At 42.1% G+C, this 27289-nt stretch overlaps 1 long non-coding RNA gene across 3 annotated transcripts; it reads left to right on the forward strand.

Annotated features, from left to right (window-relative positions):
* On the forward strand, nucleotides 1–27289 carry LOC138915853 (uncharacterized). 3 transcript variants are annotated; one of them, XR_011422224.1, is made up of 5 exons: nucleotides 1–73; nucleotides 1078–1195; nucleotides 13470–13556; nucleotides 13660–13899; nucleotides 26605–27289. It is a non-coding gene; the product is annotated as an uncharacterized lncRNA (long non-coding RNA). The 3 variants fall into 3 exon arrangements; XR_011422225.1 differs by lacking the exon at nucleotides 26605–27289 and adding an exon at nucleotides 18444–20019; XR_011422223.1 differs by lacking the exon at nucleotides 26605–27289 and having other exon boundaries at nucleotides 13660–14938.

The following is a 27289-nucleotide window of genomic DNA, read 5'->3' on the forward strand; positions in this document are numbered from 1 at the left end:
GTTTAAAAGAAGAAAAAGTGGATTTTGTTTCCCTGTGGTGCTGAGGAGAAGAGACTCTGGCCTCCTGTTGTCCGTGAGTATGCACTGGCTGGTGTCTTCTGGACTCGGAGGCAAATTCCTCTCTGCCTTGTCATGGAATTGCCCTATTGGTCTCCAACGTTGAAATCTACCAGTGGTGAACTCAAGGTCCATCTGTTTGGCTTAGGCACCTCTACCTCTGAGCCCCTCACCACACCTTCCCTCTATCCAATTGTTACCGAACCTGAAGTGAGTTCGCTCACCCATTGTGCAGCAAGCCAATGTCTCACACCGGGTGTGGTGGAAGAAAGTAGGAATTTTATTTTTGCACAGCGCTGAGCAAGGAGAGAGGGCAGCTAATGCTGAAATCCCAAACTCCTCGAAAAACTAAAAGGAAGAGTTTTTATTTGGGATTTTAGGTAGGGGAGGGGGAGCATATGGCCTTGCTGGTCAGAGCTTTCCCACCAGCCTGTCTTTGGCCTTGAGACACTTGCAGAGAGGAGGGAGCTCATGACCTTGCTGGTCAGCAGCTTTCCCACCAGCCTGTATCTCTTTGCGGGAGGAGATAGTCCAGGTGCTTGTCCTTGACGGTGTCTGTCTCCATGCAGGATAGTGGATTCTGGAGCCAGGAAGCCAGAGAGTAAGCATGGAATGAGTGTTTTGGTTTTAACCCCATATATGCTGGGTTTAATGTGGGGAAACTGATATCAGGGTCGGTATCACAATTGGCCCATACATCCAATCCCATCCCCTACTATGGATTTCTTCTTTCACACAAGCTGGCCCTGAACTCAGTATCCATGGCACAGGGAAGTTGAGTAGCTCAGGAATGCTCACTTCAGGGTCTCCCTCTGCCTACCGCTCTGGTCCACGTTGGGCCCTATGATGGTTCAGGGCAGCTTCCTCTGCAAGTTCAAAATGCAAGACCACCCACCCTGTGCCCCGTAAGTTATTTCCTCATGAACCGAACTCATGTTGGGCTGTCACCCAGAGACGTAAACACTAATACACGTATCTAGTTGCTTCTGCTACTCTTTCTTTTTCCCCTTCTTCCCACAGTCCTCTGAGGCCAAAAAGGAGCAGCCTCTTCTCCTTCTGGACCCTCCCCAGTGAAAACTGCATGTCTGTGCAGTCAAGCCGCCCCTGGATATGTTCAAGGGGAGGTCAAGGAATTTAGGTAATCATTTCCCCAAATAATAAATCATAAAAGGCTAGTGTCCTTATGCAAAGTCCTAGTTTTAAACATCAGAACACAAGTCTTTCTTCTGGTATTTGATAAAAGAATGCAAAAAGAAAAAATCACATTAATGCTTTTCAAAAGAAAATTTTTTTGAGAATTGAAGCTGTTTCTTCCTTAATGAATTGTACTGGGGGATGGGGTGTAGTTATTAGTTCCTTTAAACTGGTGCGCATAGCACTTAGGCACAAAACTGATATTGGAAATGAGGCAAGTAACATTTTAATATTATTTCTTTAATGTACTGTACTCTTCTAGGAAGACTTTAAAATCCTTTCTTACTTTTTTTGAAAATTATTTTTGCAATAATTATAGACTCATAGGAGGTTGAAAAAACAGTACAAACAGCCCACTATACCCTTCCCCCACTTCCCTCCATGGTAACGTCTTACCTGACTATAGGAAAATATAAAACCAGGAAATGTCATTGTACCATGCTGTTAACTAGCCTGTTGGCCTTACTCAGATTTCTCCAGTTTTCACATGCACTCTTAAAATATTGCTTATTTATATTTACACAGTCTCATTTTTCTCCACCACCCTGAGAGTAGGTACAGACACAGCAAGTGAGGTTCAGAGAATTCCAAGTGCTGTCCTCAGTCCTGTGTGATGTCCCCTCTGCAGAATGTGGGATGGCCAGCAGTGCAAAACCAACTGTGTGTCAGGGCTCTTCCCTGGCACGTTCCCTTCTGGAACCTTAACTATTCCCACTAGAGATTTGCTAAATTCGTCCTACATCTTTGTGCTTTTTTTGAGTTGTTTCTATCCGTAAGAAATTAAGTCACTCAATTCTTAATTTATTTTTTCTGGAATCTCGAGAGATGATTGCTCTCTGAGAACTGCGGGTAAAACTTTGAGGGTAAGATGCTGATAGCAGGGGAAGGATCAGCAAAAGGGGAGCCTGGGCCTGGAGGGGCAAACTCGCTCTCCACCCTCGCAGATTCACTGTGGGAAAGTTGTGTTCATTAGGAAAGACTGGGACAACGGCGGGCTGTGGTCGCCTCAGACAGAGTGGGTGATTTAGGTTTGAGAAGCAAAGGGAAATGAAGAAGTCAAATATTAAAGTCTAAAATTGTAATCATCCTTATCTGAAAACAAGAATAACCTAGATAATATGTAAGCATAAGTTTCGAAACCTCAAAAAAGCAAGGATGAAAGTGGAAGAATTAAACTCTCTTGTGTTTCAAAAACCAATTAGGGAAAAACAGCACACCACGCCTTAAGATTGGAAAATGGTTGTCTGGAGGTTTTAGCAAATGAGCAGAAAAGTTTCCATGTAATTTCAATAACCAAGTAGAGTCAGAGTGACTCAAGACGTGTCTGGAGTTTAGGCTTATTCGATGGAAACTTTGTAGGCTGGGTCTTCCTCCTCCCACTGTGACTTTACAAGCCAGAGCCCACAGGCTTGGAAACAGTAACTGGGCAATTACTAAATGGTTGCTGGGTGATGGCATAAATAATTGGAAAAAAGCTTGAATTTGGATTCACAACAGCTATCAAGTTAAGGCTTCTTAGCCTCATGCTATAGACAGTTTTGTATACGAATAGGACACATGACTATTGAAGGAAAATAGACGTTTGCTATGTATTTCCAATTAAAATTCATCTTAATCAGTCAAGTGTGTTCTACAAAAGTACAGAGAAAAAGTTCTTTTAGATTTTTTAAAGTATTCTTAAAAAATACTTGCACTAGGAGGCTCCAGGTGTTCTCAGAAGCCACTGTAATGTGCTTTTTGAGAGGGTATATTGAAGGCTCCCACGTAGAGAGAACTTAAGTCAAAGAGCCCCGGTCCTGTCACCAGGGGCTCCAGAGCTGACCAGCTCATTCTCATCAGAAACCAAAGCTCGAGGCAAGGACAGGCTGAGAGCAGAACTGAAAGAATCCTTGTCACTTTCATATTGTGTATTTATCCAAATGTGTTTATGAGTATATGACCATATTATATATTTACCCATCTGGTGAAAATGATATTCTCTTAGCCGCAGAATTTCACTACCACCACCACCACCAGACACACACCTGTTTTCTTGGCTGAATATTTTGATAAACTGCTTGAGATGGAGAATAAAACACACATGGGCCAGACTTAACTGACACTAAACAGCTATTCATCTGTTTTTTATTGCGATAATGCTTGTGACCTGGGTTTCTTTTGGTAAACAAAGAATTCAGGCCAAAGGCTGGATTTGAAAGATAAGACAATAGAGAAGATTTTTTGATTGGCAGACGAAAGGGAGTGTGGGGACAAATAGTGAAGATTAACTTTCATTAAGTTTTTCTGGGTGATATGTGATGTAATTTCTTTTCCTTATTTCACCTAGAAATCTTCATTGAAGTTGAAAGCGCATCATAGTGTTGGATTTCTTTTGCGGCCGTGGCAAAAAGCTGAGTTTGGCTTCAGAGTAGGCACAGGGTGACAATAGAAGCCACCGCGGCATTTCAGGCAGATCTGGGTTCCTTTGACTTCCAGGCGCCGATCTATTTCTTCTTAATTGAAAATGCTGTTATGATGATCAGGTTATCTACTGTTAGTACTTTTCCTCCAAATTTAAAATGTTGAAGCAAAAAGATGACTACCTTCTTAGTGAGAAAGTCTTTACTTTGATAGACGCTTTATGGTTATATCTGTATGTCACTAACAAAAATTTAAACACATGTTAAACTCCTCATGGAGAAATAGGACCCATTTTGCAAATGGATATTTTGGACCATCCAATTAACAGGGAAATTTCAGGTGTAAAGAGGGGTGAATTAATAAACTCTTGCACTGAATTTAAAGTATTAACTTAAAAATGAAAAATCACATTAATTTTACTTGTTATAAAGCTACAGATGTTTACTGTAAACAGAGAAATGCAGATAGGCAAAAGACATGACGCTCAAAAAACTACCAAGTGAAGCAAATCACTGCTACCATCCGGATGTACGGCCTTATAGTGCTGCTGGTGCAAGGTCTCAGTTGGTGTGCTGATTATTATCTGTCTCCTATACTCAAGTGCTGTGCTAAGGGCTCTGTGTACAATATTTCAGTAAACTTCTTTTTATACCATGAGATAAATGCTATTTTACGCAAGTGGAAACAAAGTGTTCAAAGGGGTAGAAATGAACCCCTTTGGGAGTTCTCTAAAGCTTATTTATTTATGGCCTGTGGCACACTAAATAGGTAAGCTCCTTTGTCACTTAAGTTGCAGGGCTCACCATAACTCTAGTCTTGCAGACATTGGCCCAAGTTGAAGAATTCCATAAGGAGATTTCAGGAATATAAAGAAATTCAAACCAAAGCCAAATCTACTAATCTACATGGAGGAAAGAATTCAGGAATATCCAACGTACAAAGAGTTGTCTCTCTGTTGATTGGAATATAACAGTACCCTCATACTTGACCCATTATCAAATATAGAAGTGTTAAGATTGCCACAGGAAGAGTTGAGCCATCCCAAAATAAAATACTCAAGGAGGTTGCATTTGAAACTTAAATATTTGGGAGATATTTGTTAAAACAGTTAGCATTACCCTAATTAATGCAATTACTGATAATAGTTACGCTTAAAAAAATGAATGTAGAGGACAACATGGTGAAGTGAAAATACCTTATGTTATAAAAAGTATATAATATAACACTTTCCAGCTTTTATAGGCTATGTACTATTTTATCACATTTAAATTTCATAACAGACACACTGCATATTTGAGAAATGTGAAAACTTTTCCACGTATGATATTGTTAAAGGCAAAATCTATGAAATATGAGTCACATGCCTGACTTCCAAGAAACCAATATTCCTGGGTTTCCTTACAAATGGTGATTCACTCTTCCAGGATGTCTAAGCAGACATCCTAGAAGGTGGGCGGCAAAGAAGAATTAAGAGCAAGCAAAAGAATTAGAGAATAAAATGTGTCTTATTTTACAAATAGGTGTTTTCTCACCTGAATGCATATTCCTGGTATTGTCACCTATTTTTTAGAACCACTTGATGTTTTGCTTTTTCACTTCTCCTCTATGATCAGCAGTCATTCACTTTGAGATGGAAGTTATCAGGAACCATTTGGACCAATGGGGTCTGAGTCTTTAAGTAACTAAATTTTTTGTGTGCCTGGAGGTTGACCTTTAGGAAGCAATATTTAAAATCATGCAACCATAATTGAAGGACCACTTTATAGAATGTATGACAGCATTTCCTGCCCCTTTAAAGGGGCTATTCTAAACATAATCAAATATTTTCCTAAAGACCCTGTTCATTATCATGAACAGGAGTGCACTCTGCCCTTTGGTGCTTGCTCCAAAGCGAACTGCGTTCTCCACTGCTCCCGCCATCCCTGCCCCACGCCTGCCATGTCCTCCTGCTTGGTTTCAGGTGTTTGGATATCACTCCTCTCTCTGCTGCTGTGTGACTGCTTAGACCAGTCCTGCCTGCCACTTTTCTTATTTGCATAACAGAGTTCGTGTTACGGGCTGAATTGTGCTCTCTCCAAAATTTACACATTGAAGTCCTAACCCCCAGTACTTCAGAATGTAACTGTATTTGGAAATAGGGTCTTTGCAGGTGTAATCCAGTTAAGATGAGGTCATTAGGGTGGGCCTTAACCCAATATGACCAGGGTCCTTATAAGAAGAGAAAATCTAGACACAGACACTTTCAGAGGGAAGATGATATGAAGACACACGGAGAAGATGGCCATCACCAAGCCAAGGAGAGGGACCTGAAACAGAGCCTTCTCTCACAGCTCTCAGAAGGAACCAACTCTGCCAACACCTTATTTAGGACTTCTAGATTCCAGAACTGTGAAAAAATAACTTTCAGTTGTTTAATCCCCTCAGTCTGTGGTACTTTGTTACCTAATCCTAGCAAAGTCATACAGGTTGACTTGGAAATCACATAACCAAGTTAATTAATACCATGAAAACTAACTATAAATAAACTTTAAGAGAATCCAAGAATATGTCTCCTATGAGTAGCTCTTATGAGCTTAGTGATATGAATATGGCTGCTCCAAGTCCTACTCATTTTATGATGCCTTCTTAGATGCTAGTATTCATTAATTCAATTATTCATTCAATCAATGGATATTTATTGAGTCCTTTTTATGTACCAGACATTGTCTTTGCTCTCACAGAGCTTACATTCTAATGAAAAGATAGATAATAATCTAATAATCAAATAAACGAGATACCTTCAGATTGTGAAATTACCTTCAAGAAAAGAGACAAGAATGAGATGAAGAATAACCAGCAGCTACTAAGATAGAAAGAAAGCCCAGAGAAGATGTCTCTGAAGAAGTGACACTTAGTCAAGTTCTGACAAATGAGAGTCAGGCAGCCACACAAAGATCTGAAGAAAGTGGTCCAGGTCGGCGGACCTGCAAGTCCCAAGGAAGAGGAGGCTCCGTATGTTCCAGGACCACGAAGGAGGCCAGTGTGCTGGAACGCAGTGAATAGGGGGAGAGATATGTGAGAAAAATTGGAGAGGTATAGACTGGCCAGGTCATGGAAGGTTTCGTGTGCTACGCCAAAGACAATTTTGTGGACAATGGGGAACCTTTGATGATATTAATCTGGGAATACTATGGTGAATTTGTTTTTGCTCACTTCCATGGCAATATTGAAGATGTTTTTGTAGGGTTGCTGGATAAATCATAGGTTGCCTATCAATATTTGGGAAATATTTACACTAGAAAAATGTTGATTATTTATCTGACATTCAAATTTAACTGGGCATTCTGTATTTTTATTCCCTAAATTTGGCAACCCTAGTTGGAAAGCGCAGGAGCAGAGGTGAGGAAGCTATTGTGGTTGCTCCGAGAGAGATGACAAAGGCCTGAAACGGTAGGAAAGTGGAGCTTTGAATAGAAGGGAAGTAGACCTGACTGTCTGTGGTCGTTGATTACTGAAATGGGATACAGAAAGTGGAGTTTGAGGGAACACAAGGAGTCAAGAGTGACTTCAAGTTTTCTGACTTGACTGGAGGACATTGCCTGTCTCTTAGAGATGCAAGAGAAAGAGAAGATTTGGGAGAGGAGTAAGTAAGGTTTTGGAAACGCTCACTTTAAAGTGCCAGTGGCCCATTCAGGTGAAAATATACAAGAAGTAATTGGATAAACAGATCTCGAAGTCAAGAAAATTTTGTTTAGAGAATTCTGGGTTCCTGATTTGTGAGTCATCAGCACATTGTTGTCAGTTATGTTTATGAAATGATAGCACAGGAAGGGCACGTTAGAGTGTGAAAGAGTCAGGACAGACCTTGTGATAATTCTGATATTCAAAGGACAAGAAATGGGAAGAGGAGCAAAGAAGAAGAGAAGCAATAGAATGTGCTGATTCCAAATAAATTGTAAGTTTAGAAAGGAAAGTAGTGACTTCCCATTTCAGGCAGTACGAAGGACCGGCTAACCAGAAAACATCCCTGCTAAGTAATACCCAGATATGTTGGATAAAATATGACAAACATACTTTAAATGTGGAGCTAAACCTTCAAAAATTAAGAGAGATCCCCAGGACCCCTACATAGAGAGAACTTAACCCCTGAGTGGTGAATGTGTGAAACGGTGCTTAGCCATCCTGGGGAAGTTTACTGATCTTGGAGTGAGGGGTTTACCTTCCATGAAGAAGCAGATGAGATCCTGTAATTTAAAAAAAATTAAAAATAGCCTACATATTCTTAAAGAGGCAACCATATAAACAAATTGTAGTAAGTACAAACAATAGCACATACTAAAATGCAGTTGCCATGAACTATGACTACAGGTATCATCACAGATAAATTTCAAAAGCAACATTGAAAGATAAAGAAAGTTCCAGAATGATACTCCAGTATTCTATTTAAAGGAAATTTTAAGAATACAATAGATTAAATAATGTTAATGCAAGTATAAATGATAAAAGATGTAACCCCAATATAATATAGTCGTGTTAGTGGTTACTTCTGGTGAGGGAGAGAAAGAAAGAGTCAAAGAGAGGTATGCAAGAGCTTCTGTGGTTCTTATAATGTTGCATTCCTTTAATAAAAGGAAAAAAATTAAGGTAAATACCAAGATTTGTCAAAGCTAGGTGGTTAGTAGATGGGGCCTTGGGGAATGCTTGAAATATCTTAATATAATGTTTAATAAGAGAAGAATATCTTAATAGGATGAATAAGAGAAGAAATTGAGATATTATCTGTAAGCTATAGGAGCCAGAGGGAATGCAAGATTGCAGCATGTAGGTGTGTGCACACATGAGTGTGCATGTGTGTATGCACGTCTGTGTGTGTGTGTGTATGTGTGTTTATGTTGAGAGAGACTGAGTGTGTTTTAGTAAGTTGTGTAGAAGGCTCCAGGGCAGATTCACTCACGTGAGTTCACATATGAACAAATGAATGAAAGATGGTCTTAACTTTCTCTGTCAACTGCAGATAGAAATGAAGCCACAGGGCTTGACATGTGGTGAAATTTAAGAATCAGTTCTGAGGGATATGGAAGAGGAAGCTGAGTAGAGATGAGCAAATAAATAAATAGGTAGATAGATAGACAGACAGACAGACATAAATAGACCAGGTGGTCTTGGGCTCTGGAAGGTGAGTTCACCAGATAGTTGAATTCAAAATATGTGAAAAACTATAATGTGTGTGTATATCTCGATATGTATCTAGCTAGCTATAGTTTTTCACGTCTTTTAACCTATCAGCATGCTCCCTCATGTTTCTGGTTGGTTTCGACGCCTGTTGCAAGCTCATGGAAGCTAGAGATATGACAGCGTGGGGAAGTAGTTAGAAGATGTGTTCATGTTCAGCCTCTGTTACCACAAATAAGTCCCTTAGGCTTTCTAAGCCTCGAGACCTTCCAAACTCATCGTTTGGGGGACTAAATGAGATGAAATATGTCACAGGGCTTTGGGAAGTATAAAGACTTAAATAGTCCAATCACAATTTATTGAAGAAAAAATGGAATCTGCCCGGGAAAAGAAATAGTTAAAATTCATAAATGGCAAATGAAGCCAGGGCTAAATCAGGTACAAGAAATGAGTTATTATCTAAAATTATTTTAGGTATTAAGTGGCTTTTTGTGTGCAAAGTTGCATTTTCATTGTTTTTACTGTAGCAATACCAGTGGGGCTTCCTGCTTGATTGGAAAATTGAGTATCTACTGTCATGGATATATGGCTGCAGTTGGAGATTCTCTCAGTTGGATGAGAGACATACCCTGATGGGCAACATTGCCTTGTGGTTAGACACACAGACACCAGAGCTCACCCCAACAAGTAACTTAAACTTCCATGTAAAAATGAAGGTAGAAGTGGTATCCGCCATATTATAGGCTTGTCATGAGAATTAAGTGACTCGAGATTTATAAAGCACTCAGAGTGGCTGGCTCCCAATAAGTGCTGTAGAAGTAGTGGATTAGTACATAAGTTCTGCTCCTCTGAAGCAGTGGCTTTTCCCAACTGCGGCAGACAAGGTATTACACCGAACGCTGGCTCTTGCTCTGTTTTCCTAACAACGTGGCACGCTACAGCAATACCTTCTCAGAAGGCCCTTGGGACTCTCCATCGTTCTGGGATCATGATCTAACTCTGCTGCTGTCTCATTTTCCAAGTTTGGGATGAAGGAACAGGGTGACAATCGCTTACATGATCTTAGTGAAGGGTAAGAGCCCCAGTGGAGGGGCCTCCTGGCAAAGCGGTGGAACTGTCTGCCCTCTCCTAGGATCATTTCGGGATCATTGGTCTGCGATGCTAACAGTTTTATGGCACTTTTGAACATTGCTAGTGAAACTGCTGTTAGATACTATCTTTCTGGGGGACAGCATCTCAAAAACCTTAATAAATGTACAGGTTTCAGTTTGGGCAATTAATTTTGAGATAATAAGTGGCAAGTGCTCAAAACTTTATGAATAACGTCGCTGTGTTGTTTCTTAAAGTGATGATGAAAAGTGAGGAACTCCCTAATGTACAAATGATGAATAAATGCTGGTGTGCTCAAGCACTGCAACCTATAGGGCAATAAAATGAGAGAAATTTTTATTTTTATGTGAAAAATTCATGATATATTCTTAAGTAAAAAGCGAGTTACAAAACCATGTGTAGAATTTGATCTCACTTTTTTAAAAAGAGGTAACTTTTGTACGTTGATATTTGAATGGAAAAAACTTGGAAGAATCTGCACAAAATTATTAGTGATAATTATCTTTGGGCAGTGGTATTTTGAGTGGTTTTAATTTGCTTATTTTCTTCTTGTTTATGTATGTTTTCTAAATTTTATTCAATCAGCATGAATAGAATGCATGAGAGCAAAAAAAGAGGAAAACATTGTAAGGAGGCATTTCATCAGTTTGGCTTGTTTTTGTCAAGTTATTTGAGAAAAATGTTTCCATGCATTCCAAGAGGGCTCTGGAAGAGGAAAAGCTTCCTTCTGCCCTCCTTGGTTCTGTGGCTGGGCCTAAGAATTAAACTGACAGAAGGCAGATTAAGAGGAGAAAAGCATACAAATTTTACTTCATATTTTTATGTGCACATGGGAGTATTCAAAAGGAAAATGACGACTGGAAGAAACCATTAGGGTCCAAAGCTTATATATCTTTTTAAACAAAGAATGATAAATTGTGGGGATGTGATAAAACAAGGGTTTATGTGCTGGGGCAATAAATTGTGAGACAGTAACTAGAAAATATTTGGGGGAAACTACTGGAAGATAAGGGTTATTTCAGCAGGCTTGCTCATCCACCAGTCTCTGTGATAAGAATGTTCTTCTCTTCCTGGTGCAGGGAGGGCATCTGGCTCATGGGAAATTTTAGGACCCGTTTTTAGGTAGAAAGGGGAAGTCAGAGAGCCCTTCCTCCATCTGCTGTTTCTCAAGTGCCTTCAGCTCAAAATAAGCAATGTGCCAAAGCAGCATAATTTGGGGTGGCATGTTCTGAACCCCTTCAGGGCCATCGCCAGCCTTAGAATGTCGTGTTTTTCTCCTGACTCTCTTGGTGAGGGCCACATGCTGATGGTGTAAACACCAGAGCTGAGAAGTGGTACAGTGGACATTTACTTCTTCCTGCCTCCCTTCCCACCATCCTCACAGTCCTCTCAATAGGAAAGAGGATCTCTATTGCACAGGGTCAAAAGTACTTTACTATCTAATGTCTCAAGAGGGAAAAAGGAGAGAACAACTCTTATCTTGACCTAGTAATCAATGGTGAGCTCTGTCAACCACAATGGCTCCCTTTTGCTCAACTAATTATCTTGGTTGAAATAATATCTTTGAGTTACTCCCAACAGACCGGTCTCAATGATGAGGAGAGGAGGTTGAAGCTTTTGGCTAACAACTCCTAGGGGTGCTGCCAACAGGTCTCCGAAGGCCTTTCTCAGACATTTCTGGCAGATTTCCAAAGCCCAGAAATCTGAAAAAATAAAAATGAGAAAGAACAGGAAAGCACTAGATTCTCTCTTTGGTGCTCAAGTGGCCAGCCCTGCGGAGGCTGTGGCCATGGCTGTGGGTGAACCAGATAGAACACCTGATTTCACACGTGATGCTCGTTGTCACTCCTGCTGGGTTTCCTTTTGTTTCTAGTCGCCAAAGATACTAGGTCTGACCAACTTGTTTCCTCCCTGGGATTTTCCTTTTCATTAGAATACCTGAGTAAATGCAGGCTTCCATGGCCCCATCCTAGGTGGAGGGAACGCGGCTGAGAAGCACATTAGGGTAAGAATGAAGAACTTGGGCTCTAAGGCACCACTTACTAGCCAGTTCTTGAAGCAGAATTTCTAAGCTTCAGTCTCCGCCTTTGTCAAATGGAAATAAAAACAGTACCCACTTCAAGAGGTTACTGTGAAGATGAAATTCAGTTGTGTCCTTAAATGCCTGGCATATAATAAATATTTAATAAAAGTCAACAGGAGAGCAGAACTCCTTGGGGGAGTTAAGGATTGGCCACATTCCAGTTTGAGAGGCAGTGGAAGGACAGCTAGGATGGACTTTGTGACTAGAATCCACACACGGGCACTGGCCCTCCCCAACCCAAGCCGAGTCATCTAGGCAGTTACTTCCTCAGTAAAAGTACTTCTTTCTATTCCCAAACCCCAAAACATAGTATTTAAAACAGCACTACCGTTTCATGAAGGTGATGTTTTGGATGTCTGTTTTCCTAAATAGTTCTTAAATTTATGCCTATAAATTCATGCCCTTTAACCACAGAACTTCAGATGTGCAGAAATCTGCTAGGAACGTTGTCCGGGGAAAGAATGCTGCTTCTTATGCTCTCGGTTTCCTTGTAAAGGGAACACCAGAGAGCTCGGAATATTTAGGTTATTTGAGAACAGTAGGAAAAAGTGAACTATTAAATAAAAAAAATAAAGACATTGAGTCTGCTTAAACTGATCACTGCAGCTGGCAGCAGCTCATTGAAAGGCAGTTTCAGCATGTGATGGCTTTCAAAGAACCTTTTCATATATTTTCCGAGGTCTCTCTGAAAGGACCCTTTCTTTTGAGCATTGCTGTGAGGGGGGCCTCTATAAACCAAAATGATTTGGGAGGTAAGCATGGTTCTTAAAGGAACAGAGGCCTGGTTCAGAAATGTTTATCAAGCTGGAAAAACCCAACTGACTTTCCCAGCCAGGCATACCAGTTTTTCTCATCTCCAAAGCAGATGCCATGTCTTCGAGTCCTCAGGTCCCATTTAGGAAATCAGCAAATGGCTCTGCTTGCACAGGCCCAGGCTGAGTCAGTGCACCTCTCTATGGGCCTGGGCTGTAAGTGATATTATAGGCTGCACTCCCTCTGTCCTTTCAGATCACAAGGTCACTTGTGATGGCTGGAGTGGCTTTTCTCCCTTGGCCTCTTGGTTAAACATTTGCTCCTAAAGACAAAATACTCTTTTTCTCTGCTTAGGCTTCACTGACCTTAAGTGCTCAGAACTTTTCAAACAAAGAGAATCAGTTAATAGAAGGGCAGAGATTCGGAGCCTCAGAAGATGAGGTTGGCTGTACAGAAGAGATGTCTTTCTCTGTTCCTTGCACGCTTGGAGAGAGATGATACATGCTTGTGTGCTGGGGACCAGGCACTTTAAAGCTCAACGTGAGGATCAAAGGAGAGAATGCATCAGAGCGGTGCCTGACTCAGCGATGGCGGCAGGCGTTCAGCCATGTTCTCCGGTTCCTCCCCGCCCTCGGCGCTCACTCTGTTACAGAGGTAGATATTGTGTGTCCCCTGGATCTTCTTTTCTCTCAGAGCAAACACCTGTTTTTTTTCTTTTCAGTTGTTGCTCATAGGACAGAGGCTGCGTACCTTCTCAGCATCTTTGTATTGTCCTCAGCTCAACAATATCCTTTTCATTTGGATTGTGGTATGTGGAACTGAACTCAATACTCCAGGTGAGGTGACCTCCACACAAGGGAGTGGCCTTTATATCCTCTCTGAATGGAATTTCTCTTGCATTTCCCACCAAGGTCATCTTCCTGGCTCATTCAACGTGCTATTGATCTGTATCAAGTCAGCAGAGGCTCCTACACGGTTCAGCTTTCCTGTTCAGGGACCTGTCAGTCAATCAGTTGGGAAGACACCTACTTTATTGGAACCCCAAGAAAGGCTTGGTCAAACGCTCTTTGAAGATCTGGCTGCACTCTGACTACGGCGTTGCCTTTATTTGGCGGCTACCAAAAAAGAACGTGGTGTTATTTTCCATGAAGGTGGGGGTTTTTTTCATTCAAAAGATATTTACTAAGTGCTAGGCAAATGGTAGGCACTCAGTAAGTTTTGAATGAATGGATGCCTTTGTACTTCCTGAATTATGTAGGCTTCTATTACTCCCTCTGACTGACTGGTTTTGACATGTATGTTCTATTTTTTCTTTATATTTGATTGGTGAATGGTACTAGCATTCATCTAGTCATCCACATCAGAAAAGTGGGACTCAGCCTGAGCCCCACCCTCTCCTATCACCTTCATCCAATCAGTCATTAAGTTGAATAACATACGTGTTCTAAAGCCAAGCTATGGCTTGTGAAATTTACTTTAGGAAATTGTAACTATAATAAGTCCTACTCTCATCTTCTGTCCCTCAGCAAATATATTTCAGTTCACTTCTCAAAAGTGATTGGAAATGACTCAGAGATCTTAAGAGCAGTTTCCCTGGGGACCCACCACTTTAATTTTGGGGGCGAACAGGTTCAGAGTAGAATCCCCATCTCTCACACAATCTCACCTCTCTGATGCTTCCATGTCCTCTCATTAATGGTTGTTCTACCATTCTTGGTCTGAAGTCCATTCTTCCTGAAAAAAGTTGAAAACCAAATTGGGCAAATTTTATTCCTGCTTTCTCTTGGTCAATTGTGAATACTACACTACTTGCTACAAGAAATGAGCCTGTCTTCTCTAGTCTTCTAACTTTGAATACTATTAGTGGGGCAATTTGGTTATCCTCGGGTGTTATGACTTAAGAAACTCTGGTATGAGACAATTGTGTCTTTCAGCTGTTGATAACTTCCAGTAACTAACTGAACCGCTGAGGTTCTCACAGAGAAACCCGGAAGAACTTAGTTGTCAATGAGCTTTAACATTTTGTGTAGGACCTAGGGTGCCGAAGTGGGTAAGTATTTCTAAGTATTTGAGCTATGTTTGTGACTTATAAAACATAGCTTGAAAAAATATAGCATTTATATGTTTTGTTAACTATTTCATATAAAAATATTGTAATGGTATTAGTAATAACTACACCTATAAAACCTATGTTACACTGGATGCTTCACTTGTAATTTTTAAAATGACAGGATTGTTTACTTTATACGTTTGGAGGAACTGAAGCTTCAGAATATGTAGTAACTCACCCAAGCTCGCCAAACTAGAAAGTGCAGACCAGTACTGGGACTCAGGTTTGCCTACACAAAGCCTGCATTCTTAGCTACTTCCATTGGAAAAATATTTTTTGAGTGCATACTATATGCCAGGCAATATTCTAAGTGCTTAAGATACACCGGTGAATAAAGACAAATCTTCCTGCCCTTATGAGTTTTAGATTCCAATGGGACCAATAGATAAAATAAATAATATAATTTTACATAAAATTATATTTGTGTTAACATGGGCTAAGCGCTGGGGGAAAAAAGAAAAAAGAGAGCAGACTCAGCAGAATCAGGAATGCTGGGCAGTGGAGGCCGGGGCAGGTCGCCGTATTGAACAGTGGGTGAACCTCATTGGAAAGTGTCATTTGAGCAAAGACTTGAAGGAGGTGAAGGAGGGACTGAGTCACTCAGAGAGGCATTCCAGGCAGGAGGAACAGGGGGAGCAAAGGCTCTGAAGAGGGCACGGGCCTCGCCAGTCCAAGGACAGCAAGGAGGCGAGGATTCTGGGGTAGAGGGAGTAAGGAACAGTGAGGTCAGAGCGGGAGACAGGGGCCCTGCACAGAGCAGTGAATTTAATGGGGGGGGGGAAGGGGATGGGAACGTTTTGAGCAGAGGTCTGACACACTCTGACCAAGCTTTTAGCAGAGTGACTGCATCATCCACATTGAGACTAGACTGTTAACAGGGAAAACAACGTAGAAGGCAGGCCATTTAGGAAGTATCGTAAAATCCAGGAAAGAGTTAATACCACTTATTTTCTGATAATCTAGACTTCAGCAGGATCAGTGGAGGGAGTGAGAAGTGGTCAGATTCTGTAGGTGTTTTGAGGGTATATCCACAGATTTGTTGAAGGATTGGATAAAAGGATTGAAGGAGAAAGAGAATTCAGAATGACACCAACCGTTTTGTCGTAAGCAACTGAATGGATGAAGTTGACATCAACTAAAACAGAAAAGGCCAGAGAGAAGATAAGGAGCTTAGTATTGACATACTGAGGTTTAGATATTGATCAGACATCCAAATGCAGTTGTTGAGTAAGCAGCTGGATATTTCCCAAACAATTGATATGCATCCTATTATAGTTTATTGATAAAAACTATTTACCATATAAATGGTTTAAATTATTGGTAAGCCCTGGATATCTTTGCTTCATAGTCTTTATTGCTTATATTTATGTTATCAAATTACATAATATAATTAAATTATATTTGTTTGTGTGTCATTTGAATAGCACCTTCATTAGACTCTACACTCCACGAGGGCAGGGATCACCTCTGTTGGTGCTCATTTCTTTGTTGTATTTCCGTTGCCTAGCAACAGTGCCCAACAGGGGGTAGTTATTCAAGGCATATATCAACCACCCAATAAATATTTGTTAAATAAATTGATGTTTGTTAAAAGAATGATTTTTTTTAATCTAAAAGAGGCATGTTGATCTGAAAATATTTAGAGCTAAGAAAAAAGTTTTTTGAATTTTCAAATCTTATTACCATGATATTTTACCAGGAGTACCCACCAACTTTAATTCAGGATTAAAAATTATTTTATTAGAAATTATATTCTTCAGGGCTGGCCCAGTGGCGCAGTGGTTAAGTTCGCACGTTCCGCTTCTCAGGGCCCAGGGTTCACCAGTTCGGATCCTGGGTGCGGACATGGCATCGTTTGGCAAAAGCCATGTTGTGGTAGGCATCCCACGTATAAAGTAGAGGAAGATGGGCATGGATGTTAGCTCAGGGCCAGTCTTCCTCAGCAAAAAAAAGAGAAGTATTGGCAGTAGTTAGCTCAGGGCTAATCTTCCTCAAAAAAAAATTATATTCTTCTTAAAAATTAGATTTCAGAGTTTGAGGCATCAGGAAATGTGACTATCAATAGAGCTTGTAAAATAATATATGTATTAAACATATGTATATATAAATTAAAAATATATATGCATATGTATAAATTGTCCTCTTCAAATGAGATGCCATGTCTGAAATGACAGTGTAACCTCAAGAAAAAGCATTAATACAATTTGTGAAAATTGAAAATAAGTAAATGAGAACTTTCCTAGAATGCTAGAAACTTGTAAAGAGAGATTCATTTTGTGTAAATGTTATGGATTTAAGTTGTTGGCAATGAAATAAGAGAACAAGGAAACAGTGGCGGGGTGGAGTGGTTGGAGGATCTTGACACCAAATCCATGGGGAGTTTGGATTTTGAGATTCTTGGCACCCTCTGTGTCCCTGAGTGACCCAACCACAGGGAAGTACAGAGTGTGTACTTGGACTTATCAGCATCCCCACAGGGGACCTTTCCTGGAATCTCTGTCTCCTGTGGTTGAGGAAAGGAATGGCGAAAACTCTTTGTGTACATCTGTTTACTTCATCTCTTGGAGACTTTTCTGGATTTGTCACCCTGAGATAGTGAAGAGACAACTCAATCACAGAGGAACAGTGTTGCATAAGCTCCAGCAGGACCAGCAGTGTACTGGGAGTGTCTCAGTTCATTTAGCTTATTTCCATGATTTTTCCCTAAGCACACAACTCTGTCCTCCTTGGTTGAAACTGGACTCAGATACGGAAAAAGTGAGATAATGTGTTTATCTATTTTACAAGATCTTCAGGCCAATTGGCAGGCCTGTAAAATCTGAACGTGCCAAGATTTCCTATGGCTTTTCTGACCTACACCCAGCTCCTGAAGGGAGTGTATCCCTCATCCATCAGAGGAATCCATCAGGGAAGAAACTAGATTCACTGTCACAGACAGATCTAATGAAATCAGTCTCCTTGTTGCTTCCTAAGATTTGAATGTATTTCACCGGTTCTCCATGCCTCCCTCTGCAGAGTAAGTGAGATTGTGTGCCTTTGGCAGCTCCACATAGCAACACAGTGCAAATCTTTAAACTCTCTAAGCATCAATTTTTCCATCTACCAAATGGTATAGTAATAGAATATATCAGTGTCTTTTTATAGGGTAAAACATGTAAAGAGTTAATTATGTGCTTATCACAGCATCCTGTACAGTCTGAGTGTTCTGAATAATTGCTTTTCATACAGAGAAGTTGTATGAACATCAAGGTGGTCAGACGAAGCGTAGGGTGCACTTAGAATCCAGAGTCCATTCCTCTCTATTTGCTGCTGACTGCTTCCTACCCTTGGATTCAATCTTGAAGTTTTCTTAAAAGGCTTCTCCTCATTAAAAAATTATAATGCCATCTGGATACTATGAAATATAAAATAGTTCAAAAGGTAACACGTCTTAACTATCAAAGAGTTACTGGTTTTGAGAAGCACACATCTATTCAGTGGACAGGAGACTGAAGAGCTGATCTAGGCGCTGGGGACACCTGGCAACAGGTGCAGGCCGATCGTATCCCCTTTAGAATTCATAACCGCCTCTGCCGTGTTCCGTAGGTCGTTATCTCATCTCGACGTCCTTGGTGACACGGTTGAAGAAGGCCTGTCCCTCCGGTTGTGAATCCTCTTGTACACTTCCTCTGCTCTTGAATTAACCCACTGAAAAGTCAGCAGCAAACCAATCCCCACAAATTCGTGTCTCCATAGCAGCTGAGAGCAAACACAATTCCTGAGAATTGTGCAACTGCCCGTGTAACTGTTGTTGATCGAGAGGATCGTGCCTTAAATTGGCAGAGGCTGCAAACAGAGGGCGGAACGTCTAGATGTGTGGAGTCAATCCTCTGGCTGCTCGCAGGCGTGAAGGATGTAAAGGCCTGGTGGAAGCTCCCCGGGGCAGCATCCCACAGTGCTGCTCAGCATTTGTGGGATTTGGGGATGGTCAGCGTTGTTTCTCACCTCCAAGGCCCGGGCTCTTTACCTCTTCCACCTCACCTGCTCTGATCTTCCCTCACTAGCTCTGTTCCTGCCACATTGGCCCCCTGAGCATTCCTTGGACGGGCCAGGCAGGCTCTGGCCTCAAAGCTGTGTACTTGCTGGGCCCCTCTTTCTGGAAAACTTTCCCCCCAGATATCCTCCCTCACCTCCTCCAGGTCTTTACTTAAATGTCACCTCGGTGAGTTCTTCCCTGGCCGCAGTGATTGAAATTGCAGGCACCTCTTCCCAGACGCTCTGTCTCCTCCTCCCAGCTTATTTTTCTTCATTGAACTCACCACTTGCTAATATACTATACATCTCATTTATTTATTTTTCCTGCTGTCTGCATCCCCCACTAAACTCAAGTGCCAGGAAGGTTAGGGACTGTGTCTCTTTCAGTCCCTGTTACATTCCCAGTGCCAGCCATGTAGTGGGCTCTCGATTTCTTTCTCTCTGATACAAGGATGGATGCCCGTGAAAAATGGGCACAGGGGCCTTGCTGGTGGGAGTGGAGATGAAACTAGTTGGAAAGGCAGCAAGGTGGGCAGATGGACCACGAGGTGGGCAGACGGAGGGACTTGAGGACCTGCTGGCCCTGAGGGGAGTAGACCTGCCTCCGACCCGCCAGCTCTAGACGGGAAGCGGATTGGACCTCTGGTGAGGACTTCTGGGCAACTGTGTCGCTGATAGTAAACAAGAGCACAGTTTTCTGAAAACAGAACTCTGAGGAGGACAACCCAGGAACCCCAGGTCACTGAGGTGGAGGACATTATAGGCTGTTCAAGTGTGGATGTGACAGCCTCAGGGGAATCGGGGAGCAGAGAGAGCACTGGGGTGCAGCAGAAACCAAGGCAACCTGAATCCTTTGGGAATAGGAATCATCAATTCACACCAAGGCTGTGAGTGTCCTTAGAGCTTTTCCCCGTGTGCTTTCTGGAACGGCCTACTTCAGATGTGCCTAGCTGCTTATTGTGGGTTTTTTCATCCCCTATTGACTAAGGGATGTTCCACCTTGTTCCACTTGCCTCATTAGATGCAGCCTCCTGGTTTATCTTGTTCACTAGTTTCTGCTTCTCTCTTTTATCCAGATAACCTATGCTATCCTGAAGTTGGGGTACTATCAGGGGTAAGGTTCAATAAAACAAAGCTGGGCAATAAATAAGCATACTGTTTTCTGAGTCCACAGCGCCCTTTGTCACAGTCATTTCAGATACTCAGTGCCCTCATCCTTTCTCTCTTTCTTCCCTATTGGAACCAGCTACCGAAAGGTCATAAACTTTTCTCCATTAAGATATAAGTGCTAGGGGCCGGCCCAGTAGCGCAGTGGTTAGGTTTGCGTGTTCCAGTTTGGCAGCCCAGGATTTGCCGGTTCGGAACCCAGGTGCAGACATGGCACTGCTTGGCAAGCCATACTGTGGTAGGCATCCCATATATAAAGTAGAGGAAGATGGGCACAGATGTTAGCTCAGAGCCAGTCTTCCTCAGCAAAAACAGGAGGATTGGTGGCAGATGTTAGCTCAGGGCTAATCTTCCTCAAAAAAAAAAAAGACATAAGTGCTAGATAAAACATATTCTGTTAACCCTCTCAAGAATATTTGCACTTTGGTAAATAAAGGTAAATAAAGCATTAAACCATTCAAAGGCATTTCTAATGTAGTAATTGTGTAATTCCAGCATCTGCTGGCTAACAGTGGGCTGCTGGAACCTGGACACTTTGGTTTCTGAAATCAGTCTATGTGAGGGAGTGCATAGACGAGACGCGGCCAGTTTTACCTGACACTTCAGATCTGTGCTTCTGAGGCTGAGGATTCTCAGGGTCCTTGAAAGCCTGACCTATGTACAAAGATGCTCGATTTTTGATTAGAGAATGTACAGACCATGAAATCTTTAGACCTCATTCCTCTGGAATCATCATTCATGAAGAAGAAATGTAAATATCTAGTAAATCTTAGGTATAGAAAGCTAGCCAAGTCATCATCCTTTTGTCAGTTCCCATTGGTTGGTGTGAATGGCAAACTGACCTCCATCTTTATTTCTCCATAATAAATTATCAATGTCACAACATGTGTACATTAACATTTCCTCATAATTCCAGCATATGTGATGTTAACTTTGCCCGTGGGTTTTCTGGGAACTGTTAGTGCATTCTCGTCAGCAGAGCTGTACTCCAGGATTTGGAGACTAAGCAGCAATTAATCATGAAAAATACTTTCTGGCTGTAGTAATGGAGTCTGGCTTCAATAGTTTCCTACGGTTACTTAGCAAAAGGCTTAAGTAAGCCCATGCTGATAAATGGGAGCCAGGCTTCCCCCCACCCTCTTCCGTCCTTCTTCTCTCCCAGGAGACGGGGGGAAGAAAATTGCTCTGTCTGGGGTGGCAACCCTTCTTGCAGCCAAACTCTCTTCCAGAGCGCCATCAGTTCACTCAGCAGCAGGGAACTCAGGCCTCGCGGGTGACCCTGAGCACTGGGTTACGGTTTCCACAGAAAGGCCGACTGAGGAAGAGAAGGATGGGGCAAACGCAGAGCACCTGTGCCCCGGGCCAGGGAGCTGACGGAGGCTGGATCTCTCTCTCTTGCACCCTGGGAAGCTGGTGGTGTCCTTGATACCCACTGTCAGTGCAGACGTTGGCTCTGGCATGAGTCAGGCAAATGCTCACCAGGAACAGAAAGGGAGAAAACTCTGGACAGCACTTCAACATTTCTAAATGCGTGCCCCACCTGGAAAAACAAATTAACAGTAAATGATTCGAAATTTCAAAATAAACATTTTTATTTGGTTTTCCAAATATAAAATTGTATCATAATATTGATACGCTTTGGGGTTTTTTTGAAATACACATGCCTCCCTGACAGTCTAATATACCCCATAGAAGCTCTTTGGTCTGAAGTGTGGGCGATCCCCCCAGGGGTGCTGGGCTTGGGAGTGGGGGGTGGGGGTGGAGAGCCAGTGGAATTGCCTAGTTCCCTGCTCTATAGGGGGTTCACCTTTATAAACATTCCTGGTATTTTGGTTCCATTAGGAGGGTGTAGCATGCCACCCAAAGGAATGCATTTGGCAGTTATCCCGGTGACGTGACCAAAGGGAGCAGCCAATTGGAATAATTCAATTTGATAAGCATGTTTTCTTTCTTTCCTTCTAGCGGCCTGCTGTTTGTGGAAAAAAGGAAATGATTCCCAAATTTAAACTTGTGCATAGATTGATTCTAATACTGGCAGAAAACTTAGAAACATAAGATCCTATGAAAACCAAGTGATTCTTTTTTGTGAGCTTAATTATTTCCCATTGTAAGCTTACTATATATGCAGGAGAGTCATTTCAAAGTGCTGTTTCTTTAACGGGTTGATATCTTTCAAAGACTTCTTTCTACTATTGGCCAAAGACTAATTTAAAATCAGCAAAATCTTTAGTTATTCATGATAATAATAAAATATCTTTGTATTATGTCTAATTATGTTATGTATATCATATAATAGTAATACATCTTTACACCAGACGTGATGTCGAATCTAGCTAATGTACACCCAAAGTCTCTAGGAGAGAACTTCTGGGAGTGTAATAAATCAAGTGAGATGAAATATATATAATACTTAACATAATAAAATGAAACTTTATCGATACGGGAACCCCCTCTCTTGACACAGGATTTAACATTGCCAGGGTCCACTGAATAGGATGTAATACATGCTAGACTGGGGAAATGATGGGTCATACTCACTTAAGTAGAAATTCCAGAACTCCATGGTAAATGGTTGAGCAAGGAATCAAGAGGCTCATAGAAGTGGGCATGCTAGAGTGGATGTGCTATGTAAGGCCAGAGAGCCCACCCACGGTGGGAGAGCCCAGAAGAATGCAGTTTACTGAACCTATAAGGAATGCACTTGTGAGGAGGCACCAGTGTTGTTGTGGAGCTCAGATGTTATTTCCTGGAGGCCAGGGCTAAGGATAGGAGCAGCTTTACAGAACCCGGCTCCCTGAAAGCCATGGTGATAATGGAAGCCAGTTCATGGCATTTAACCATCAGAAGCTAAGTGCATGTGATTATCATAATGAGCAGCATCGCAGGAGTGGCAAGTAGAAGAGCCTGAGCCACCAAGAACTATGCCAGTGGGTGATGGAGCCTGAGGTTATGAGGGCAAGACAGCTGGGTGGACAGCAAGGGTATTGTTCAATATAAACTGCAAAAGAAATCATGGTGGGTAATCAGGAGGGTGAGGGCAGACAGCCCAATACAATGTCACAATCCCTAGCTTAGTCTCCAGAACCTGTAACATATTGACTCAAGGAGAGGCTAGGTCCCCAAGAAGATGGGCCACTATGACACCAGTGCAACTGGATACATTAATGGATCTTTCCAGTTCTTCCTCAAAGGAATTACAGCCATTTCCTAGGTAACTATACTCTGGGAAAGGGGATATGCTTAAACATTTTGAGAACTGTTGAACCTAAGGTCTGACTTGATATGGATAGTCAAAGACCTGAAGCCTCATCCTGGCTTCTCTGGGAGAGCAGAGGTGTACATTGGCCAAGCAATAAATGGAGTTCAGGCTCATGTCCAGCTTATATGGGGCGCATGGATTAACAAAGTGCTCAGTTCTTCAGTCGCTGAATGTATAAGTGGAGTGGTTATACTTGGTAGTTGTCAGAATGCTCATTTGGATTCCTTAGCCTGTGTGATAAGAGCTATCACAGAGTGCGAAGGCCAAGTAGAAGCCCCTAGAACTGCCTCCCCAGCCAAAATCCTAAACCTAAAACAACTTTATGTCCGAAGGGAAATGGCAGAAATCTGTGCCATTCTTGAAGAACTAAAGGATTCCTGGGTGGGGTCCCTTTCATGTCCACATTTAATTTACTGGCAAATTAAATGTATGGCCCCTACATAAAGCAGAACAATCCTCCTACACGAGAGTGGACTACTGCAAACATCATCAAGTCATAACCCAGTTACAGCTCCTGTCGATACCTGGTGGTGAGCAGTGGTGGCCTCTTTAGGTAGTTTGAAGGGAGTTGATAAAGATTAGCACAGCAAGAGTTGAAATGGGAAGACCAGAGATGTCTCCAGGTCCAGCTAAATGATGTTAAGGATCCAGCTAAAGTTGAAGGCCATGAATTAGTGGTGGCCTCCATTCTCTGATTATGTGAGTTTTCATGCTCAGAAGCCTAGATATAGGCTCTAAACTGCTGTACTCATTTCCTAGGGCTGCTGTAACAAAGTACCATAAACAGGGGATTAAAATAACTGAAATTTATTCTCTCACGGTTCTGGGAGGTTAGCAGTCCAAAATCAAGGTGTCAGTAGGGCCATGCTCTCTCTGAAGTCTCTAGAGAAGGATTCTTCCTTGCCTCTTCCAGGTTCTAGTGTCTCTTGGCAATCCTTGTCATTCCTTGGCTTGTACTTACATAATCCCAACCTCCATCTTTACATGATGATCTTCCCTTCGTGTCTTCACATCATTTTCCCTCTCTGTGTGCAAGTAGGAACTCAACTCCTCCTCCTGAGTGTCTCCTTTTCTCTCTCACTACTACCACGCTCACAACACTTCTGACACCAGATGTGTGTGTGTGTGCAGGGAGTTTCTCCATACCAAAAGATTCTCTGTGGCACCAGCTGGACATACTACAATTTAACTCAATTCTGACACTATATACTTGCAGAGCTTCTGATCCCTCAGGTTAAGGGCTCAGTTCCGCAAGAATTTTCCATCCCATGTCAGAGCCAATCACAAGTAGTAGTTCCCCAGATGTCAGACAGAAGTTGTGGGTAACCCTTCATATGCAAGTGGCATACGAAGGGTGGTGGGAGCAGTCTTGCAGGACTGAGCCCTTAACTTGAGGGAACTGACACTCTGTCTGACTTGGCTACCAATCAGAGGTTCTCATGCCCCCTCCTCAGATTCAATTAATTTGCTACAGAAGCTCACAGAACTCAGGAGAACACTTTCTTACATTGATCAGTTTATTAAAGGATATGATAAAGGATATAGATGAGCTGTCAGTTGAAGAGATATATAGGGTGAGGTTTGGGAGGGTCCCAGTGCAGGAGCTTCTGTCCCCATGGAGTTGGGGTGCAATCACTCTCCTGGTACATTGGTGTCTCCACCCATCTGGAAGCTCCAGAAACCCTATACTACTGGGATTTTTATGGAGGCTTCCCCATGTAGGCATGATCAATTGTTAAGTCCATTTCCAGCCCGTCTCCCCTCTCTAGAGAAGTGGGGAGGGCAGGGCTGAAATTCCAAACTTCTAACCATGGCTTGATCTTTCTGGTGACCAGCCCCCATTCAGGCACCATCCAGAAGCCCGAGAGTCACCTCATTACAACAAAAGATCCTCCTTGAGTTCTTATCACTTAGGAATTTACAAGGGTTTTTGGAGCCCTGTGTCAGAGACAGAATCAAAGACCAAATATTAGAACAAGAAACGGTCCTAGTGCTCTTATCACTTAGGAATTTACAAGAGTTTTAGGAGCCCTGTGTCAGGAACCCAGGGCAGAAACCAACATATGTATATATTATCTATTATCTCACAGGATGAAAATTCCAGGCTCCTAATTATTGCTCATTTTTTCTGATGACCAGCTCACATCCAGGAGCCCACCAAGAGTCACCAAATTAGAACAAACATTCCTATCACCCAGAAAATATCAAAGGATATAGGAGCTCGGTGTCCAGGACCAGCTCAAAGACCAAATGTTAGACAAAAGATTCTCCCAGTGCTTTTATCACTTAGGAAATTACAGGGTTTTAGGAGCTCTGTGCCAGGAACTGGGCAGAGACCAAATAACATGATTTCTATTATTTCACAGTGTGTCTTCTTTTGGACTCTGTTTCTGTGTCCAGATTTCCCTCCTTTTATAAGGACACCAGTCTTTGGGTTGGAGCCCACCTTGTCATCATGACCTCATTAACTTCATTGATCACATCTGCAAAGACTCACTTCCTAATAGGTCACGTTCACAAGCACCTGGGATTAGGACTTCCACATATCTTTCTAGGGGACACAACTTAACCCATGACTACGGCATAGGTCCTGCAGTCAAGACTTGAAGGATATGATTGACTGGGGGAAAGAAAAGAGGGCATGATAATGTCAAAGAACAGGGATAGTGGAAACGAGGGTGGGTTGAGATAATAAGTGCTCTAGTCAGAAACTAGAATATTGAGGTTTGCATTTCCAGAGGGTGGGTGAATTGGATGGATCCTGGATCCAGAGAACAGCTAAGAGCACAGACCGCTGAAGAGTGAGGATAACGATTGTCCGACTTAAGAGGTAAAGGAACATTATCCCTGTGAACATTGGCGTTGCCCGTGATCTTGGCAGGGGTTGGAGTGGGAGGAAATTCTGTGAGCAAAATACCAGTGATATCTGTGAATGATGGGGAGTGAACAGGAGAACTCAAGAGAATAGTCTTGAGAAAGGCGAGAAGGTGCATATTACTAAGGGAAAGAAGCCAATGTGAAAAGGCTGTGTACTGTGTGATTCCAACTATATGACATGCTAGAAAAGGCAAAATTATGCACACAGTAAAAAGATCAGTGATTGTGAGAGGGTAAGCGGGGGGGAGGATGAATGAGTCCTTGTGGAGCACAGAGGATTTTTAGGACAGTAAAACTTCTCTGTGTGACACTATCCTATAGTATACTATATACACACCATACAGTGTACACTGTGGTATGTGATATTTTCCAAAGATGTCTTCTGCAATTCTCTTCTTACCATGTCATTTTGACACTTCTCACTTCTAGACGTGGAGCCTGTCCTTCTCTTGAACCTGGGCGGGCTTTGTGACTACTCTGAAAGTGATGCCACGTGACTTTAGAAGCTGGGTTGTAAAATGTGATAACTACTGCCTGGCTCTCCTGGGAGGTTTGCTCTTAGAGCACAGCCGCCATATTCTGAGGAAGCCCAGGCAGACGCCCGGAGAGACCACACATGGGCATTTTGAGCAGGAGCCCCAGCTGACAACCAGTATCAACCACTGAGTGAGAGACCTTCAGAGGGTTCCAGTCCTCAGCTGTCTACTCATCCCAGCCTCAAGGTCTCCCTTGCTGAGGCCTCAAACATTGTGGAGCAAAGACAAGCCTTTCCTGCTGTGACATTTCTGAATTCCTGACTCAAAGAACCTGGGAGTACAATATAAGGGTCTTTTAAATTCCACCATTAATTTGAGGGTGGTTGGTTATGCAGCAACAGTAACTGGAACAGGTGGGGAAAACAGAGTATTCAATACATGGTTTTGGGAAAAAAAATAGGTAGCCGTTTGAAAAATAAAGCCCATAACTCATACCAAAATAAATTCCTGATGGGTCAAAGAGTGAAATGTAAGAATTTAAACCAAAAAGTTACTAGGATAATATTGGAGAATTAAAAAAAAAAATTAGAAGGAAGATTTTTTCTAAGTTGATAAAATCCTAAAATCATAAAACAAAA

Source organism: Equus caballus, chromosome 10 (assembly GCF_041296265.1).
Source record: "Equus caballus isolate H_3958 breed thoroughbred chromosome 10, TB-T2T, whole genome shotgun sequence".
Lineage (NCBI taxonomy): Eukaryota > Metazoa > Chordata > Mammalia > Perissodactyla > Equidae > Equus > Equus caballus.